At 39.7% G+C, this 21,778-nt stretch overlaps 1 protein-coding gene across 2 annotated transcripts in view; it reads right to left on the reverse strand.

The window, feature by feature from the left end:
* Positions 1 to 21,778, reverse strand: part of COL8A1 (collagen type VIII alpha 1 chain) — an 85,537-nt gene that overhangs the window by 19,261 nt on the left and 44,498 nt on the right. The window contains exon 3 of one of the 2 annotated variants that reach the window (XM_048294000.1): positions 10,988 to 11,103. The gene's annotated coding sequence lies outside the window, so the exon portion shown is untranslated. Of the gene's footprint in view, positions 1 to 10,987; positions 11,121 to 21,778 lie in introns of both variants that reach the window. The other variant, XM_048294001.1, reaches the window with a different exon arrangement.

Genomic DNA, 21,778 nt, shown 5'->3' on the forward strand with positions numbered 1-21,778 from the left:
GAACTGTAACTTGTATAAAATTTACTAGTTGTTAAATATTTTAAAATTAATCTCAACTTATACATACCCAGACAGTTATCCATGCAGTCGACTGTAGCCTGTTTTTCCTAATCGAGCAAAACTACAATGAGAATTTTGCTCAATTAAGAACTGAATAATTTGGCTGACTTTTACTCAGTTCTTGGCAGTAGGAAAAAACTGGTCTTTCCAACAGTAAGTGCCAGTGCAAAATATTTTGGCAAGGAACAAATGTCAGTTTAGATCTATGAAATTACCATTTTCAGGCAGTAAAATTAGAATCACTCTGGTTTATATTAACTTAAAAATACCCAAATCCTGGCCAGCCATTGTGCAGCTAAGCAAACAGGTATCCGCTACTGGCGCAGATTCTGTTCTCAGTCATAGAAGCATTTTGACTGTAGTGGAGGTCCTATTTACAGAAAAACCAGTATCACTGAGTCCTAACTTTGGCATGTGCTTAAATTTATTGATATTGGTATTCTGCTGTAGAAATTATCAGAGTGGTTAAATGTATCTGGTTTGAAGTGGACAACAGTGATTGTTACTGAGTCTGTTTTACTGCAGCTTATCTTGCTAGTTACAACATTTAATGGGATGTCCCAGATGAGCAGCTTCACTAGCCTAGCCCCTCTGAGCTAAAAGGAAATTTTCCAAAGATGGAAGAGTTGGAGGATAAGTGGGAGTGTTGCTTTCCTTTAATTATTTTCTTTTAAGGAAATGTTTTTCTTATCATTCTTTTCATCTATTCAAAACTATCCCAAAGTCTTCCTGGAAATTGGGCTGAAAATGTCATGAGAACAGACATTATTTCACATATCTGATTTTTTTTTTTTTTCAACTGGCGACAAAGATCCCATTTAATTAAATGAAAGCAGACTTTGGATGTCTCTGTTGATGTACAGACCTACAGGCAGTAGGAGAATGAGGAAAGAACCTGTAATGTAAACCTATCACATTAAAAATACATACTTATGTTCAGACTTGACTATTGTTTTACAAGGAACTCCCAAGAAAACATGCATGTGGATCCCATTTCCTGAAGAAGTTTTCTTTAAACACTCATGAAATCAATGTATCATACTTCAAAGATTTCTTCGTTTAGCTGGAAGTAGGGCTGTAAATGTTCCTACTCATAGCCTTCACCATGGGTTAGCTGATGCCACTAGCAAACCCACTCCATACCTGTGGAAAAGGCTACTCCTCGTTGGCCTGCTTGGGAGCTCTGGAGGCCAAGTGTCAGTGCTGCAATCAGGTCTATAAATCTGCTAGATTATTTGTGTGCTGAAGTTTCTCTTGCCATTGTGATGAAGAAATAATTGAGCTGCCGAATTCTACCAGTTACATATGAAGCTCATTGAATTTTGTTTTCTAACAAAAGCATTATTTTGTAAATAGGGAGGAAAAAAAGTTTAAATGTAAATGGATACATATGGTTTTGGTACTTAAACCCGTTTAATTACATCATTATTTTGCCAAATAACATGACATGGACAAGTTAGATGTTAGCCTTTTTTATAATTTAACCAAAGTGATCATGCATATTGTGTGCTGGCTACACAACTGCGCTTGATCTTTGTCCAACCGCAGAAAATTAGTGCAAAAAAACCATGGGAGGTTCCAGGCCTTCCAAATGTATTAAACTCATTACTAAGATGCTTTAAACTTACTCATAGTTCAGCGTTGTTCACTCTTGGTGATGAAGCCTTGCCGACTAAAAGTAATAATCCTAAATTGAATTGTCTTGCAAAGAAATGCAGTGGTGCCATTGTAATCATAATATAGATGCTTGTCAAGAAAAACCCAATTTGAAGGTTACCACATTTTAAAATGCATTTCTATGACCTTGTTCTGCTGCATGCTGCCAAGGGATGCACATTATAAATGAGTTGAGGTGTCAATGTTCAGAAAAGCCAATGCTTTTTACTGAGATAAAACATAGCCTCCCACAGTTTTTATCTCTGAATGTGGGGCTGGTGCTCTGATTCAGAATGGTGAAACAGACACATGCTGAATGTTTACAATTCTCGTCAGATATTCTTTCTTCCTACAGTGCTGGAGGGGAGTGGGTTAGAAAATAATAATTGTGAAATACTGTTCCCATCTCCTATGAGATGCTGCCCCAAGAAAACTAAGGAAAGACGGGCTTACACTTTTTCCAAATGAATTTACTGTAAGTGTGGCAGTAAGTGGCCGTAAGCTCTTTTATGCACTGCATTGTTTCCCACAGTTTCCAGTCCCTGCAGTTGACTGTTTACAGGTGTCTCTGAACCTCTGACTTCAAATAAAGCCACACAGAGACCACAAGTCAGTCTTGATGAGCAGACACATTTCTTCACATTCTCTTCAGGACAGTGAGATGCAAAGGAGTGGTTTCCTGAAAAGACATTTGTCAGGAAGATGACAGGTCTTACTGTAAGGAAGCTTTGTAAAAACTCTACACTTTGTGAGAGAGGAATAAAGTTTAGGCCCTGATGCTCATCTCTGAGTAGTGTAGTTTAAAAGAATCCTCCACTGCATCAATGGCATTGTCCATGTGTAAAATTGGGATAACATGGCTGAACAGAACAAGTGCTTCATGTTTGTAGCTAATTAATCTGAGAAACAGGAGGGGAGCCTTCCTTACTGCCAGCTTTCCAATATGGCATACACTGAGACTGCTAAAGTCTTGGGGAAAAGGAGGTGAAGAGGGTAAAGCAGCACTGACCAAAAATCACAATGGCCTGGTGCAGATCAGTACATTAAAAAGGAGAAAAGAGTGTAATACGGTCTGGAATAATTTTTTGCTTTAATCATGTAAGTCCTTGTCATGTTGTAAACAGCCCAGTTTGCTGAAGGAAGACAAGACAAATCAGGGCATGATTTGGGTGAAATGCATGGGGAGGCCATGTCTTTGGCATGCACTGGCCTCCTGCCACTGGCTGTTTCCAGTGCTCCGGCTGGGTGGGAAAGGGATGCTGCCATTGTTGTATCTTCACCTATTCGGTTTCTTGTTCCTCCACCTCCACCCTCTCCCAGGGTGGCAAAGCAAGCCAGCCTGGGGCTGCTGTCCCAGAGGATTAGCCCTTTGCTCTAGGGGGCTGGGGGAAGGTCTCCTACCACCACCAGTGGCCCCACCTTCAAGCTCAGCAGCTCACGCTGTGACCTGCTTTTGGAGGTGACCTGTAAGGACTAGGTAGTGCTAATGAGTGAAGAAAGAGCTGCAATGGGTGATGGAAATGAGCCTCTGAAAGCAGTGGGAAGGCTGATACTTGCATGGTTCTGTAAAGAAAATGGTATTATTCCTAAGGAAAGGGTACTATTTCTACAGCTATAATCCAAGACATTTTCCTCTTTGGCACCAAAGCTGCACACTGGCATTCTTCTCGGCTGAATGCAAACACTGCATAGGGCAGTTCAGGGATGGTCAGCTCTTAGGAGCAGTTGCAGCTTTGTAAGCTTTGGAGTTTTATTGGATTCCCTACTGGAGTCTTTATTTGGTTTGGCATTTAAAACCCATCTTGTATAATTTTTCTAATTCCAGATACAGTCACCATAACTAATTTGTGGCAGCAACAAAGGAGAATTAGGTGGTTTTGTATCCTTATTTGTAACGATGATAATAAATGGATTGCCAACAAGTATATTTATAAAATCAAGCACACTGAATGCCAAATGGTGTAGCATCTGAAGACCAAATATTTCTTATCTGTGTATATGTATTTAAATACTGACAGGTGTTATAGCCAGTTCAAATGTCTGTTGGAGCAATTTTTGATCAGGATGGAAATTGCATTGAGTTTTCACAGGCGGTCCTTGGGAGCGGACACGTCTCGGTACTGAAGCTGCCCTGTAGGTGGCGTGAGCCATCCGCTCAGCACAGACACAGGTCTAACACTCCTCTTGCACTTAAAAGAAGAAAAGCAAAATAATAAAAACATGCTCACATAACTGTCCTTTATATAGGTACTAGGGCCCGTGTTGGCTGGTGCACGGCTGTGTTACACTGCCTTCAGTGATAAATGAAAGATTTTTTCTGGTAAAGGTAAAATCGTATTTTAAGACACAGTGTTTTCCTGTGCCTTTGAATGAGGAGAGTCTTCCTTCCTTGCAGGTATTTCGATCACCTACAGAGAGCTCATTACTAGCAGCGTATTCCTTTTGTTGGCCAGGGCAAATGTGATAAAAACTGAGCATTAACAAATACCTTTCCTTTTAGTCTTTTCTGGCTCCCTGTCTTTTAAACTGTGTTTAACTTTTCAGACTCTCACTCATTTGTCAAAAAGCTTTGTTTTCTAGCTATCATGGAACTGTATCATGTTGGAGTGTGCTTTGCTCTGAGCACAGCAAAATCTGCAGATTCTTCTGCTTGTGAGTAGACAATGGTAAGCATCAGCCCTTTGATCTTAACCATTCTATATTTAGGGAAGAAAGGTTACAAAGTTTGAGTGTATCTGCAGTTCCTATGCATTATAACTCCCGTGTAGGTGTCATATGCATTCCTGGCTGAATTTAATCACAGTGTGAAATGGTGCTTGTATTCCACATTTGGCCACGGTAGGAGGAGGTAACATCTACATTCAGGCATCTTTTCTGCTCCACTCAGCACTACTGAATCTCAGAGAAAAATCATCCATATCTAGGTAAAAAGTGAGGGGGGAGTGGAAATTAAAAGGAGAGGGAAGTCAAAGGAGGACTGTCTGGCAAGACCTTAAATCTTCAGCTCTTCACAACCACTTGTTACCTGTGCAGGTAACTGTACTTCTAATCTAGGTACAAAGGACAGCAGGTTTTAGGTACAGTAAAGAAACTAGTATCTCAAGGTACAAAAATATGTGTCTCAAGAAGGATATGAAGGAATACACGGCACAGCGACTGGAATGGGTATTCTGCCTGAGCCTGAAAGACAAGGTGTGCAAAGTATGCGAGCATCTGAGATTGGAAATAGATCCCTCATGACATTGTCAGGTATGCCTGTGGATGAACAGGCATGTTCAGCACCTGTAGTCACAACATGGGCTTGAGTGTTTGGCACTCACAGTGTGCACAACAAACTCCTCATGTATGATCATGCTGAGATATGCCAGAGGTTGTGAAGTTAGGACCACAAAGAAAAAGCCTACTTGGAAGATTAAAAGAGTGCACTTTGCAAAAAATTCAGCCAACACCTGGCTCTGTTATAAAAAATAGGACTTACTGTCCTATTTTTACTATTTAATTCCATTCACACTCCTAAGATATCTCTGAATATTCTGAGTCCAGGAGAGATACACTCAAAGACAAGAGTAATACAGAAGATTTTTTTTTCACTTACACAGTACAGACCTGAATACTGCAAGTAGTGATTTCCTAAAAAGAAGAGGGTGCAGTCACATCTGAGGCACATAGGTAATATAACTCTTCTTTAGATTTCTGAGGTTACATACCTCCAGGAAAACAATTTCCACTTTGTATATATTTTATTGAGTTTGGGAAATAAAAATGCCACTGTCAGTGCTTCATGGGCCAGAGCTAAACCTTTCCTAAAGGAAATGTTAATAATATCCAGAGGAGGGAATGAACTTAATGCAGGCAAAAACTATAATAAAAATAATAATAAAAAGTCAGACTCCTCCAAGTCTCATTCGGTTCAACTGCAGATTGTAGGAGATTTCTCATGAAAGTATTTGATACATTTTAATGTAACTGTACACTGGTTGGGAAAGAACAAACATAATGTGCTGAGAGTTAACATATTATATAACTCTTCCTCATCATGCTAAATTTTTAGCAAAAAAAACTGCAGGCCACTGGGTTTAACAGAGCTGGGCAAGCCTTTTAGCTTATAAAACATCACATCTAAAGTTGGGTCTGAGTAAGTGTTAAAGCTTTGTTAGGATGGCGTGTCCTCAAATAATTGTAGAATGCCAAAGACAGAGCTTCCCGTGTTCCTTCAGGCTGAGCAGGGATGCCAAGTATACAGAATTGGAAGCTGTCTATCAGGGGTTTTTATTTGCTTGATATTGTGCAGACAGCAGAGACAAAATACCAAAAATGCTTGAAATCCTTATGACCTTTCACTGCAAACTGTGAACTTTGTGTGCTAAACTCAAACTGCTATTTACGCTGTCAGCACAGGCTCCGTGCTGATGCCTTTTCTTTGCCTTTTCAGTTTGTCATTTATCAAGGGACAGCTTCACAAACACTGCATAGGAGGGGGGACCTGAGCACATACCAGACCTTTCACACGTTCAAAATACTTAGTCTCCATTCTATGGATTGCTTAAAAATAGCTGTAATGCAAGCAAAGTAGCATGAAATATGCTGTTTGCACTCAAAGGAAATGTTCTATAGAAAGTCTTAGCTTTGCCATCAGCTGGCACAGCTCACATTCCCAAGTTGTGTCCTGAATCCTTGCTGCTGCACAGCTGACTTCATTTACACCATCTTCCATTTACACAGGAATACACAAGTGACTACCAACGAATGGTCCAAAAATATATTCAGTAAAGAACTGCATCGCCTTCTGCAATGAAATATCCCTGATTTCAGCCTTGTGCTACAACATTCATCCACCCTTGTAAATGATGAGCTAGACTGTTGCAGAGAACAAGTGCAGGGGAGATTTCAGATGTATAAAGTAGAAATTGTGAGAGTCAGTAGAGGGAATAGAGAAGTGAGGGTGACTGAACGCTGGCACTGGTTGCCAGGGAGGTTGTGGAGTCTCATCCTTGAAAGTAGTTCAAAAGCTTTCTGGACTGGTCCTGGGCAACCAGTCTAGATGTCCCTGCTTGAGCTGGGGGGTTGGACAAGGTAACTTCCAGAGGTGCTTTTAAACCTCAACCATTTTGTGACTGTGAAATTGTTCCTATGGAAGACTACTGTGAACTGTAATATTTGTTGCTATTTGCATAACTTTGCCAGTTAAAACAGGACAGTCTTAATCAGTTACTTAAATAAACCCGACAGCTACATAAAACTCCTTTGAAACTAAATATAAGGTTGAATTATATAACAAATGTTTTAGCTGAACTCTTGGTATTAGATGGGCAATTATTCTGACTGTATTTCAAATTTCATTTCACATTGTGGTAGCATTCCTTGAACTTTACAAGGCAAAGGCATTAATAGAGTTGTGTCTGAACACTTTAGGGTCTAGAAAACTGTCTTAAAATGAGACATTTCCTGAGAGACTTCTGCATAGAAAGAAACTGGGTCCACATGGCATCATTTACCAAAAGAAACTGGGTCCACATGGCATCATTTCATTGATACATTATGCTAATGAGACTTTTGAAAGAAGACTTTTCACTTAGAGCTACTTTTCCCTGAATGTGAAAGCTATGGAAAATGTGTGGAAAACATTCGCAAAGTGATGATGGCAGCTCTATGCTTTATATGTTATTTTAATGAGCTACCTGTTAATAAACCATTTGCTTTAGCATATAAACAGGAGGATTTATGCATAATGCAAAACCCATAAGAAGGCTTATTCTTTGGTGTAACTGTTTCCCAAATCAGAGAGGCACATTGTTCCAGTCTTCCACAAACTTCCTGTTATCAGTATAAAAAACTGCTGCCTACTGGCTTCAAGTTCTTTTCATGTGAGCTGGTATGGGGAGTAAGGGACTCGGAAGCAGAGAATTTAAAGAGCAGCAAGTTCCTTGGATCTCTGCTTTGCACAGCCTGGGATCATAAACTTGTCATCCTGGTTACTAACAGCAAACAGGAGGTATCTATACAATATCCCCAATTCTAATGATTTGTGGAGGCAAGTTCATCTTGTTCTTTTTATGTGTTCTTCTGTAGTGGAGCTTTCTGTGTCAATTACTGCTGCTAAAGCCCTAAACAAGCCCCTCTTCTTCAAAACACAGACAAAAGCAACCATTGGGTTTATTCACAATAATGCTTGGATTAGTTAAAGGAACCACATTCACCAACAGGAAAAGAAAAGTCAATTTCTAAGCTATTGAATAACACTGCTATGTTTGGAAAAGATTTTTCTTTTGTAATTCTCCTTTAATTTCCTCCCATCCAAAGCTGCTGAGAGGAGTCTGAAGCTAGGTTTTCATGAGTGAGTAAAGGAGGCCAGCAACTGACTCCTATTTAAAATAAATGGTCCTGGAAATGTTAGGTAACATTTCCATAAATACTTGAGTAATTTGAGGTTTAGGTTCCTCTAAAAGTCATCCAGTATTTCCAGCTCCCCAAGTCAGACAGGGAAAAGGCAGACCAGTAAAACAATCCGTACTATCAGATAAGCAGGGATTGAATGAAGGCACATAAAGCACAAGAAAATGAGGAGGAAACTGAGGACACAGGAGATACCTATGTTCAAGAAGTTTATACACTGAGAGGCATAAAAGGCAGTTCAACCGGAAAAAGGGTAGACAGAAAAAATATCAGACTCTATAAACTGAAACATTACTTTCAGTTGCTTAGGTTTGCTTTGGATTTTGAGATACGACCTCAGTAAATTCACATAAAATTTTATAACTTTATCACCTGACTCACTGCCTCTGAATTCAGCTTTTTTTTTTTTTTTCATTCTGCTTCCTGATCAGATTAGAAGGTGTCTGAAGTTAAACTGTGCATTCTGGTAACCTTTCTGAATAGTTTTGCTTTCTTCATTTCAGTTGTTGTTTTTCAATTTAAAAATACTATTAAAATACCACTTTTGGGTGGGTAGTGACTACAATGACACTGTGTAGAAAACCAAAGCAATTTGAAGCAAGCTAGACATTCTAAGTACATTTTTAAAATACTTTATTGCTTAAATAAAATAAATCCCTTAGTCTACCAATTACTTTCAGATGTTTGATTGTTTATTTTTAAAAAACTGTCATGTCAACCATTTAGAACTGACAAGAACTATTTTGATATCTTCACAAGTTTCCTCTAACGTCTGCTCCCCTCCTTATGTTGGGAACTACATACTCATCTTCATTGTCTCTTGTATTTGTCTTAATTTTGCTCTATTTTATTTTATTATTGAAGGAAAAACTTAGCAGAGCTGTTTGCGGCAAGATTTAGTTACAGGAAACCCAACAGCTAAGCCCCAGTTTCAGCTGAGACAATTAGACTGTTGATTTTGGTAGCAGCTCGGGACTTCTATTTGACCCAAATGCCTTTCAAGTCTATCTGCCAGTTGATGCTCAAGTCTGAAAATTTTCTGTATTCTTGCTACAGATAGAGGGCTTTGTTTCCTTTTCATTTGAGGTATATTTCTATCCAAATCTGAATGTTTTGCTGAAATTCTTCTACATTCACTGGAACAGATTAAAAGAAAAAAAGGAAATAACAATATTTTCCAGAACTTTCAACCTCTTTTAAAGTTTGCTTTCCCCTTAATTCTCTGTTCCTTGATATCTGTGAATTGTTGAGGACAGTGTTTTTCTCAAAGCAACTTTGCCATTCATGAAAATTAGTGGGTGCTAATTTGTAATGCTTAGCTTAACTGTAGCTTTTTTCTGTATAGAAGCTATATTTAACAGCTTATATTACTGTTTCACCTGTTGTAGTAAAGGATTCTAAAATACTAACAAAAACCATGTAATACTTTTTTAACAGTGATCTATATTATTATCTAACACCAGAAGATATTTATCAAAAGGTTTGAAGAAATTACTAATGAAAAGAGGAGAGTTGTTATACAGTCTTTTCATCAACTGCTACAGAAACTTCACAGCTGAATTATCAAAGTCCACAGCCATTCTTGGATGGATGTTTTGTTAAGTGGATGGGCCCTAAAACTTTATGGATGCTCTGGGAGAATGTAAGTACTAGCTGGGAAGCGTTTTATTCTCTCTGCATAGTTTGTGGGCTGGAGCCTTTCGCATTTTTTTTCCTCTTTTTGTTTCTTTTTTTTTCTTGTTAGACTTTTCTAGCACCCGATGTAGGGTAGGTCACAGCAGCTGATGCTGGGCGAAACAGTTACCAGGGACAGCTCCGGACGTGGAGTGGCCAGATCCTAAAATCCTGTCACTGCACGAGTCCGCCCCACTGGGTTCATAGTTCAGTGCTCCCCAGTGGGCATCACCCCAGTGAACTCCAGTGGGTTCCCAGAGCGGGGTTGTTGCCAGGGCTGGTGCTCTACAGCCACACTGTGGAGTCATGTTTGTGTGACTGCTGGTTTTTCATCTCAGACAAATTGTGCATGACTTCTCCACAAGCGAGAAATGCTATTGAATGTGGCACTCATCCTCCTTAAAAGATGTCCAGAAAGTCTGAGGGATTTACATGATTAATTCTTACCATGTGGATTCTTTTAATTAGCTTTCTAGAAACCAAAACAGAGTGTAGGACACTACTGCAATGCAACTTGTTAAGCAATAATGCATTTTTTCTTCCAAAAGTCACACTTGATAACAAACAATACTCATAGGCATAAGATGACTGTGGACAGTATGAGCTAATGTCTCGTTGTCAGAAACTTTTCCATTAAGGCTCAGAATGATGTTTAACATATTCTTCCCGTTATTGAGCTAAACTAAACATTGTATTAAGTATGGATTTCTCAATGAATGTTACTGCTGTTTAATTTAGCATGTGCATACATATGGAAGTGGACACGTGTACACATGCATTTTGGGGATCAAAAGCACATCAATACCGTGGTTCACTCTATTCCCAGGATAAAATGGTTTTTGACATATCCTTTTTAATGAAACCTGCCCTGACTCTTTTCCAACCACACAAATAGATTTAAACCAAGCTTCTTTTTATAAACACAAAATGCCAAAGCTACATATCAAACAATGGAGAATGACTGAAAGGATAGATTGTTTTATCTAAAAGATAAAAAAGTGCTGCTGAGGATGATTACCAAAATTTATGTGCCACATAATTTTCCACTCAAAATTCAAAAGCTTTGGTGTATAGCAAACACTTGAACAACTTATCAAATCCTGTGTAGGTGATGGCTTTAAGACAACTTCAGTTTTAAGCCTTTGTGCTTTGTTTTTGGTATTACATAGAACTCACTTAGGATTGCAAAGCTGAATATACTTACATTAAGATTTCAGGACAGGGCAGAAGAAGGACAGGTTGGTTCCTTTTCACTCTAAGAGACCTAGATTTTCTGATTGTGTTAGGCCTGGTGTTACTTAGTTGATTTTAAGTTGGTCCCTAGGGGGAAAAGAAAGCTTATAAGAAATGTATGAGCACACTATCCTTCCCCCCCTGACCTCCCCCCCCCCCCCCCCCCCGAAATATTAAGAAATATTAGTCAAAATTTTCAATCTTTTCAAACATAGTGGCTTAGCATAGTCTTTTAATTCCATATTCCAGCTTCTTATTCAAGGTCTACTGTTCAGAAGTATGAAAACCTGGCAACTCATTCACTTTGAGTAGCCTTTTTAGTTACTCAGTGCTTGTGAAAACTGATGTAGCAGTTTGAATATGGACCAAAAATCCTAGTGTTTGGTGTTTCTGTTGGCAATCCTGTAATAATTATGCTGTAAATCAAAATATGGGTTTGGATTTCAAAAGTGCCTTGAGCCTTGTTCCCACCCTTCTACAGAGACACTGCATAACTTTTTCAGATTACAAGGTATAAAATTATCAGTCTGAAATACAGATGAAAAACTTTTACCTAATCTCATATTTCTCCATGTGTGTCGTGCCCATGAAAATGTGCATACAAACCCTTTCATGCAACACATAAATAAAATAATTAGTTCCCAAGAGGCATTGTGCTTGGAACTACCAAAGTCCCGGGCATTACTGCACTCATAATGTGAGGATACTAACAAGGGGAGCCACAGACAATGCTAGTGTCCTACATAAAATAAAATCTGCTTTTCTCTTTTATAGTCTGATCGTTCTCACACAGCTGCTACCACGTCCTATGTGCTTTGCCTGACACAAATCCCACTGACATGGCTGGGAAGAGTCTCTGTGATTTGGTGGGTTCAGCTGCCACCGAGATGTTTAGGGTTCAGTTGTGGATGGAGAATTCTGGATGAGTGTGCTCCAGCTGGACTGAGCATGTGCTTGGGTGCTGCGCTGGATCAGAGCTGGGGAGGGTCCCGTACCTCTCTGCACAGGCCCTGCCCTCAGCTGCTCACCATATGCTGCACTTGCTGCTCAGCATCCGTCCTACATGGAGCCATGGGCTCCTGAAACCCAGCTCATTGATAAGCAGGGTGATTGCTCTTCAATAGCTGATTTGCTTTGTGGTTGAAAATTGATGTATTTGGCCTAAGATCTTCCTTGCCTGTGTTTTTGCTCTCCAGAGCCCCTGGTTTTCTAGCAGTCAGAGTAACTCCAAGGAGCCAAACATACCCAAAGGTATCTCTCCATTTACTACTAGCATTTTACCAGCTAGGGCAAAATGCAAACTCAAGAGCAGTGGCTCCCAACCTCTGCAAGGCTGCACTGCAGCAGTGCCCTGTACCCCAGCACCCAGTGGGCCCCAGGCAGCTCTGCCCTGGGTGGCCTGGCCACCACGAGACCATGCAAACCTCAGGGGCAGGAGGCATTTGAAAAGGGAGGAGTACTGATTTCACAAGGGAAACCCGCTTGACTGTTTCACCTCAGATTTATTCAAGTCCATTTGAAATGTGCCCACTACCCTATTTCATCTGAATGCCACACCAGGGCTGTTGTAAGGTCTCTCAAATCTGACAAAAGAATTAGTTGTTTTTCTCAAAACAATGCATTTGAACAAAAGAAGCTTGAATTTTCTTGAGAGAGGAATGTTTTCTGCCAGAAGGGAGATGTCCAGACATCACCCCAGTACCTCTGGGGTACACTGTTGCCATCCAGCCCTTGAGTTTCTGATTGCTGGCTGGAATCTGTTTCTCCCTTAGGTGACTCCAGCTGCCCACCTAGTCCCAGCATAGGCTCTGAGAGCTGCTGCATCATGGCAGCCAGGTATGCATGGCTTCCTCTCAAAGCCCAAACCCCTTTCAGAAAGAAACTGGCTCCTTTCCAGGCCCTTTGTCTTAGACTATGGATTAGATTAATGATGACAGAGCTTTCTGGCCTCTGATGTAAAATTTATTTTTAAAAATCTCTTTAATGATAGCAGGCTAAGTTTTCTGGCAATACCAAATTTGGTCTCCAATCCACACTTGCTTTGATAGATAATCTGGTGATTTTCTCCTGACTCCATCCATCTCTTGCAAGCAGATCTCTAATGAGTTTGTGGTGCAGTTTAGGAGATATGTGATCACCTGGGGAACCAATAGGAGATAACATCCTAGTACTGTGGATTATTTGCAGTTGATTTCATCCAATTCATTGGAGCTGTACAAAGAAATGTGTATTTGGCACCTTTCTGAGAGGACACTAAAGCCTGAAGAGCAGCAACTGCCAATGCAGTATCCACAACTTCATTGCCATTTGCTTCCTGGTTTTCTGAAGAGCAGGTTTTCGTTGTTTATCCTGCCAAACAGGCCTTCTCCTTCAAAGAATGAGGCAGTAATTCAGAACACATCTACACCCTATCAGAACTTTTAGAGATGTCTCTGTGCTCCGCAGTTCAGCTTGGGATACAAACTTCTCTGCAGCTTGCAGGTATTTAGGTTTGGGGATTTGGCTCAGCTTCTTGTGTGAGTGAGGGGAAGTCACCAAGTCAGAAGTAGCTTTGTATACTTAGAAAAATGGAGATCTGCCAGACTGAAGGGGATGGCAGCTACTTTGCCTGTGACTGAGGAGAGAGGGATTAGGCATTTCAGCCAAACAGCTCATTCCTGCCTCCTGTTTGTACCATCCATGCTGCTGTTACTGCCTTTGCGGGATTAGGGAGAGGGTAAAGGAGTGCCAGTGTGTACCAGAGGGCCCCAGTTTAGCAGCAGCAGTCACATCTGTCCTTTGATCTGCAGCAGGAATTCTCTGCCTTTCTGCCCTGGTCCTGGCCTAGTTCCTGTCCATCCAAACCAGGACTGACCCATCCTTAACAGTCAAGAACAGAAAAATGTGTAGATGGTGATGTTGGAAACAATGGAAATAAAGGGACGGTCTCTGAGGAGGAGAGAAAGGAAGGAAAAGAAGAGGTCACAAGGAAGAGAAACAACTTCATGAGCAGAAAAAGTGCCCTGTCCCCTTTAAACCTCTCCACACAGAGGCCACTCAATCCCCACCTTTCACTCCCATGTCTTTCCCCATCCCACACCACCACTGCTACCCCTGCTTGCCTTGTCTCCTCCAAGGATGCCCTCAGCTGAGACTTCGGTTTTGCTACACAGTCTAACAAATAAAAAGACAAATTCCAGCTCTAGTAGATCACTCAACAGGCTCCCACTGATTTTTCTTAGGGGAACTCTTGGCCACTTTGAGATACTTTCTTTCACATTCCTCTATTATTATGATGATGATGATGATGATGATGATGATGATGATGATCCAGCTCTTCATGTCCTGAGACCAACCACTTGATGTGCATTCTTCCACTTTACTACTTTCGGAACTGAAAATTTAATGATGGGGCAACAATTGGGTTTTTAACCTGAAAAAATAATCTCTTGGAAGATTTCCTACTGATACAATCCCTGTCTTCAATCACATGTTATTTAGTTACATGCAGATCCTGATATATATATTAGGACTATTTGGAGAAGTCCCAAGTACAAGCCATGATGCTGAGCAACTTGAAGCAACAAAAGTCTTTTTTTTGCTATGGAGAAAATAACTCCCTAGAAGGCTTCTTGGAGAAGGGAGGGAGGGAGGGAGGGAGAGAGGGAATATGAGAGAGGGGAGAATGAAAGAAATAATTCCTAAGAGAACATTTCAGCATTGAATTTCCTGATTGATAAGTTTCCTTCCATTGGTCTGCTTTTAAGAATTACTTTTTGCAAAATTGTATCTGAAAGGAGAGGAGAGAACTTATTTTATGTTTACTGAATCTTCAAATATAGTGAGGTGGCTTGCACTCCTCTCCCTTCCACTCTGCTGCCTGCAGGTATTAGCTGGGTGTAGAAAACGTTCTGAATTTGCAATTCAAGTGCAGAAAGACAAAAGCAGAAAGGCAGATCTCAAAATCACTGTATTCTCTCTCTTAGCAGAGAAACATCATGATCCCTAGTTAATTTAAGTAGTCACAGAAATATAACTTCTATTTTAAGCAGATAACTTAAGTCCTGCTGATTCAATATTCAGCCTAAATACAAATGACTTTCATGGAATGAAGCTTGCACTGACTTGATCCACTTAGTAAAATATTTCAGTCTGTTATTTGAGGGAGAAAAGAAGAATCTGATCAAATGTTGGAAATGCCTCTGTAGCAAAATCACTTCTGTACTGATTGATTGTTCTGTTTTCTAGGGAATTTTTAAGGGTTTTTTGTGAGAAGGTACTACTGCAGGATAGAAGGTTGATCTGGAGAAAAGTCACAGGAATGTATAAACATAATTGCATTTTTTGAAAGTAGCATGCTATATAGGATTTCCTAAACTGTACCAGAAAACATTAACATCCTGGAACTGACATTTGCAATTCTGAATTCCAGCTTTCCAAGTATAATTAGTGTCTTTGTAAATGTTTTGGTATCAAAATTGGGGCTTGCTTTGGATAAGACAGTCCATAAACTCTATTTTTTTCCCTTTTATTATTTCCTTTTCCATTGTTCCAGAGATGACAGCTGTAAGATTTAATATTTAGAAATAGTAAATTGAAGTAGCATGTTTTAAAGTATTTATTATTATATATATGTTGTTTTCATTTATAATTTGCTTTGTCCTGACATTGTTCTCTTTTTTTGCTTAAAGTACCTGTGATTCATATCTTCCATTATAAAAAATTCACAAATACTTTTACATAACTACAGATTTTGTCTAATCACACACCAAAATAGAAGGTAGAGGATATGAAAATTACTTATGACGGATGAGTCACACTAATATTTTGTTCTAAGCCATGAGAAAAATGAGATGGAAGGGGTGGGAATCAGAACAGATGAAAACCCTTAGTGCCTTATGATCCAAAACCACAACTAGCTATTGAGGTGCAAAATGTTCTTTTTTAAATAAAGTGTGAGAAAGACACAGAGTTTTGTACTGCAAATGCTGGCAGCACATAATGTTGCAATTACTCTCAATATAATGCTTGAATCATAACCAAAACTTTTAAGCAACACCAAGGTAAAAGCATTTTTATGCTCCTTCACAGACACATACAAAAAAAAAAAAAAAAAAAAAAAAAAAAGGAGTTTGTTACAGTTGCTTCAGAAATGGTGTGTCAAGTTTCTACCAGTGACTGAGAGTAATAACAGAAGGGATGTCATGACATCCTCTTGCCTATTTTGGTTTTTCCATTGTAGTAAATTCACAATCATTCAGATAGTACTCCTGCTAGCTTTACGGGATTTCTGTGCTGCTTAAAAAATGTTGTGTTTTCTGTCTGTCCTGGGGTGACTGTATGATACTGTATTCTCTATAGTCTGCCCTGTGCCAGACATGAACCCTGTACCTTTCTGTACCTTTAACAGAGAGGGGGGAGAGCCGGTGGAATTCCTTTGGCTCTGTGTTCAAAACACAGGCTCTATGGCTTCTCCTGCCCGGTGGCTCCGCTTCTGCAGCAGGGAAGAGTTACATTCCTTTTGCTTTTTATCTAGTTTCTTGTTTGTTAGCTAAAGTACAGAGCCCTGGGACTTGGGCTTCTTCTTTTCTTCTGCAACTGTTCAGAACACCAGATTCACTGGGAGGCCTTTCCACCGAGGCCCAGAGGGGCCCACGCCAAGCTCCAGCTCTGGAGAGGAAAAAGCCACACCCACAAGGGACTCTGAAATCTGCCCAGGTTCTCTCCACAGTGAGAGGTTTTATTATTTAGCATTCTTCTTTTTTTTTTTTTTTTTTTTTTGTTTTCCGTGCCTGTGTGCACTTTACTTGTTAAATAAATAAACAGGTTTTTTTTTTTTCTTTTTCACTTTCCGCCGAGGAATTTCTTCCCAAACCTGGTGGGGAAGGGGTGGCTGTACCCTGCCTCCTGTCAGAGGATGTTCATTTCGGACATTCCTCAGAATTTGTCTCAAACCGGGACAAATAATTATTGGCACCCAACGTGGATACTGTGTTTGAAAGGAATCATTCTGACTGCCTTTTACAGGTAATGTTCTATTTCAGTACGTGTGGCTAACTTAGTCTGGATACAAGGCATAATCTTGCTTCCTATTTAGAGGACAGTAATTAGGATCAGTTGCACTGGGTACACTCTCAGTAGGTTACCACTCATTATTGGACTTAAGAAGAAACATTACTTGCTCCATCTGATGTGATCAGGTAATATTATCTATAATCTGGCTCACTGTTAGGTGAACAAGGTATTCTGTTTCCTAGGAGTATTCTCTTCTTTCGTTCCCTCTCCTTGACCCGGTATCCAATGAAGAGCTCAAGTCAGCAAGACAGTAAACATCCTTCATGAGCGTGTCAGCACCCTCAGGTCTTGGGAAAGGGTGTGCTTTTTTTGGTACCTGATGGAGGCAGGCAGAGTCCTTGAGGGAGGTCTATGCACTATGAGAGTTTCCAGCTTCCCTGGCTGCACCACAGGGGCTTCAATATGAATCTGGCAGACACTTCGGCCTGCCAGGCCCCACTCCAACAAACAGTGGGGAAGGATCTAGGCATCCACGTGGAGACCTGTATTTTGCCATTTATGATAACTTCAGCGTGGTTGTATGTGTGCTGTGAAGTCCAACAGTTACTCTTTAGGATTGAAGTTGAGCTGTGTTTCTCATCATGAGAGTGAATTAGGTAGATAAGTATTAGCTCTGCTTAACACCACTTGTTTGCTCTTCTAGTTATTAGCAGGGGCCCTGTTCATACCCACTCCCCACCAAAATCTGTCCTTTCCTCGTATGATAACAAAAGTAGCTGTTCAGTGCATACCATGCTAGGCTGGGCTGCTTTTATGCCACTTTTTCATGCTGTGTAGGAGACCTGGAAAGTGACAGACACTTTATGGACTAATGGTGAAAATTTAAGAACCAAATGGGTGATCTTGACCAGATAATTCCTGTGGACTTTATTCAGAGAAATACATGTCTGACTAATTAGGAACCAGCACAATGCTTTCAGTATCTAGCTGTAAAGGTGTTCCCTTAAGCCAATAAAAGAAAGTTCTCCTTTTTCTCCATTTTTAATTTGCCTCATCATGCCTGAGGAATTTTTCTACCTTCTTAGTTTATGCAATACTTTGGACTTGTTCTGTAGGTATAAACCACATTTTCTATAATCCATCAAGCATCAGTAACTTGATTCCTCATGATTAGGCTATCAGAGGCTAATGAGGTGTGATTACAACTTGTTTGCAAATAGGTATAGTTGTTGTACTTTGTTTAGTCCATGAAAATTCAATAATTTAGTTTTTGCTTGCCAGGCAAAGTGTGAGATCCGTGCCTTGTGGCAGACATAAGCACATGGGGTAATGGTACTCCATTTCTTTAGTGATACTGGAACTATCACAAGATGTGTTTCTTGTTAATAGTGGCTTATAACTGTGATAAGCTTCTCAGGCGTTTCAGCCAAAGCAATTCCTGCAAAACCACCTCCCCAGAAAAGGTTTGTTGGAGCACGGTGAACTGCAATTAAGGACTAGGCCTGCGAGGGCCAAGAAGATTATAAGGAGGTATTATTGGTCCAGACAGAAATTTTGCCAGGTCTTCAGGACAGAGTTATGTATCACTGCATATTTCTCTCTGGTATGTTTCTACACCGTGAACTTGGACAGAAATTCAAATTTGTGATGAAATCCAAACTCTGCTAGGACTACTGAACTTCTGTCTTGAAATTTTTCCTGATTCTAACTAACACATAGAAGGATTTTCTAGTGCAGCCAAGACTAGCTGTTTCTGGGAGAGGTACTTGTAAAAGGAAACAGTAGGTATAAAGGACATGGTGTAATTCAGTCAGGTTATTTATGTGTGCCTCTTAAAAAAAAAAAAAGGAAAGAAAGGAAATAAAAAAAAAAACAAATGTAAACTTTCCAGTTCCTTACTGCTGCCAATCTCAACAAATCAATTATTTATCCATCCTGGAATTTTTATCAGCTTAGTCTCATAAGGAAAAATGAAGTGCACATTTTTTTATATAATCTAATAAAAAGTTAGAACACCTAGTTTGCTAATATATCATGCAATGACAAATGTGCTCTGTTTACCACAGGTATGGGTGGTGTTCCTTACCCTGACTGGCACCAGGCAATTCTTGCTGCTTTGTTGATTTGTTTGGCTAAACTCCATGACCCACACCACATCCTTTTATGTAATTTCTCTCTAAAAGTTAAGGAGAGCCATAAGGACTGTTCTAACTTTTGTAGTGTATATTTGAAGGAATTATTCTAAACCCCATAAATGTAATCTACGTGAATTATATCAGGGCAGAGAATCTGCATACTGAGCATGGGCAGAAACAAGCAAACAGAAGAAAATTCTTTCTTTCATTGCTGATTCCCAGATAGCTGAATATAGAACACTCTACACCTTTGACTTTTTGCAAATTGAAAAAGCTTAAAGGAGATGAAATTGCCAAACACTTTCTACATTGGCATTATAGAATCTCACATCATAAAGAAAAAGCAAAACTTTTCTGTTCAAGTCTCCAGAGTGCTAAACTGATGAAGTAATTAAACAGGCATCTCATTTATTTTTGAGAGCAAGCATTAGATGTTGAGTTGCGTACATGATTAGATACTTCACTGAATAGGGGCTTATGCTGAAGAGGTGGAGATGCCCCCATACTTAGCAGAGAGCAAAATACCAATGGCAGGAAAGTATGGGTGGTTTTCTTTTTTCACCATACTTTTCCTCTTAAATAAAATCAAAGCAATTAAACATAACTCAAACAGACATGTTTTATACCCGGATTGGGAGGAGGAAATGAAAAGAAACATGGTCTACTATTATTTATCAAAAAGGAGAAATGTTATATTTGAACGTTTCATCACAGAGGAAAATGCTTTCAGGTTTACAGAGGAAAAAGTACAGAAAATATGTTCAAAATGCTCCCCTTGGAAGTAAAATGCCTACGTGGACTGTAAAGTATGACCTCCTCTTCGTTCCCCTTAGGGATTCATGCTGTTTGTTGTCTGTTCCTTTTAAGGCAAGATTTTAGGAGTTTCCTATTACAGGCAAAAAGGAGAATTCCTCTCCATGCTAATATAGTACCCAGTAAGCTCATGCCAGTGGCTTATTTGGTCATCTTTACAGTACTACCTAAATATTCACATATTTATCTTCACAGTACCTTGTGAGATAGGGAAGAGATACTACTCCCATTTTGTAGCTGGAATGAGGCTAGGTCCTCTCCCCAAGGTTGGTCAGGAGGTCTGTAAGAGATGCATAGGATGGGGGTATTCCCCGTGTCAGGGCTTTAGTGGGTCAGCCTTCCTTTCTATAGGAATATGGAGCCTTATCCAGAACCAGCAGCACAAGCACTGCTTGTATGTTTGAAGGAATTATGACACATCTCACCTCTTGAACTGCCTTGCACTTGGGATATGTCCTGTGAACTCAGCCAGATCCTGCGTGTTCCCCTACCCCTTGACTCCCTGCCCCCAAAAAGCAGAGCCTCTACTTTTCCAAGCACTGAATTATTTTTCTCTTATGAGTGTACTTTGCTAATTAAAACTTACAGTACATACTGTGTTTCTATCATGCCTGGAATTTCTGCTCCGAAGTTTCATCGCTAGATGCATTTACATAGGTGGTATTTACACATGTGACTGTATTAGACTCTCAGCTGTACTGCTATGCAGATTAAGATCTTTGAAGAGACAGCAGCTGTAAGGTGAGTTGTGTGACAAGGCAGCAGTGGTGCTCAGATGTCAGGCATGAGTCATGCAATAAACATGGCAAATGCCATTGAATATATATAAGTATTGGGCTGATAAGAATGAGAACATTAATTAAACATAGAACTATTTGGGTTGGAAGGGACCCTAAAGAACCTCTAGTTCCACCCCCCCTGCCATGGGACATTAAAAAATTTTCTCAAATATATACAGTACGAAATAGCACAAGCACTGCAAAATAAAGTAAGTACTTTGACTTAGCTGAAGTCCTACAGACAGCAACAGAAAGAACATTTGGATGGAAGTGTAACTAAGCAGAGATTCTGTAAATATTTCAGCTATAAAAAGCCACAGAAGTCCGGGCTTTGATGAATCCCTGAGAATAAAAAGATTTACTAATGCTAATTCTAAAGATAGATACCTCTTCTGAGTTAACAGAAAGATTTTGGTGATAGAATGTTTCTAATCACAGTTTTAACACTTCTGAATTTATGAAGATGTGTAGAAAATACAGATCTTGAATAAAGATGGATTGTAAGATGCTGACAGCATTCTGGCCAACAGAATGGGAACAGTCTTTTAAAGTATGAATCAGATGTGTATCACTTTAGATTAATTAAGAACAAATTCAAAATGATATTAGTTCATTAATTTTACTTTTTCATAAATGTATAATTGAGTCTCATATCTGTCTTTTCAAGAGGTGGCAAGTAGGATTTTGATGGAGTGGGATGGAGTGGCTAAATCTAAACTGTTTGCCATATTGTAGCCCTCTGAACGTGGCATATAACTTCTCTGTTCTAGAGTTCAAACTGCAATTAGTACTAAAATCAAATTTGCATGCATATGGGAGAACCCTCCAAGAGTTAAGTCCTCTTTCTTTTATCCTTGGTATTTTAACCTGAACTAATTTCAAGTCATATGCTACAACAGCTATAAAACCATTTTATAGATAACTTCCACCCTTCTTCTGGATAACAGAGTGACATGACAGTCAAAGTGATCTATAAACTTGTAACTTCCAACATGGATATAACCTTACCCAAAGATAATTTCTGTGTTACATGTGGTAAAA

The sequence above is a fragment of the Corvus hawaiiensis genome, chromosome 2 (assembly GCF_020740725.1).
Source record: "Corvus hawaiiensis isolate bCorHaw1 chromosome 2, bCorHaw1.pri.cur, whole genome shotgun sequence".
NCBI lineage: Eukaryota > Metazoa > Chordata > Aves > Passeriformes > Corvidae > Corvus > Corvus hawaiiensis.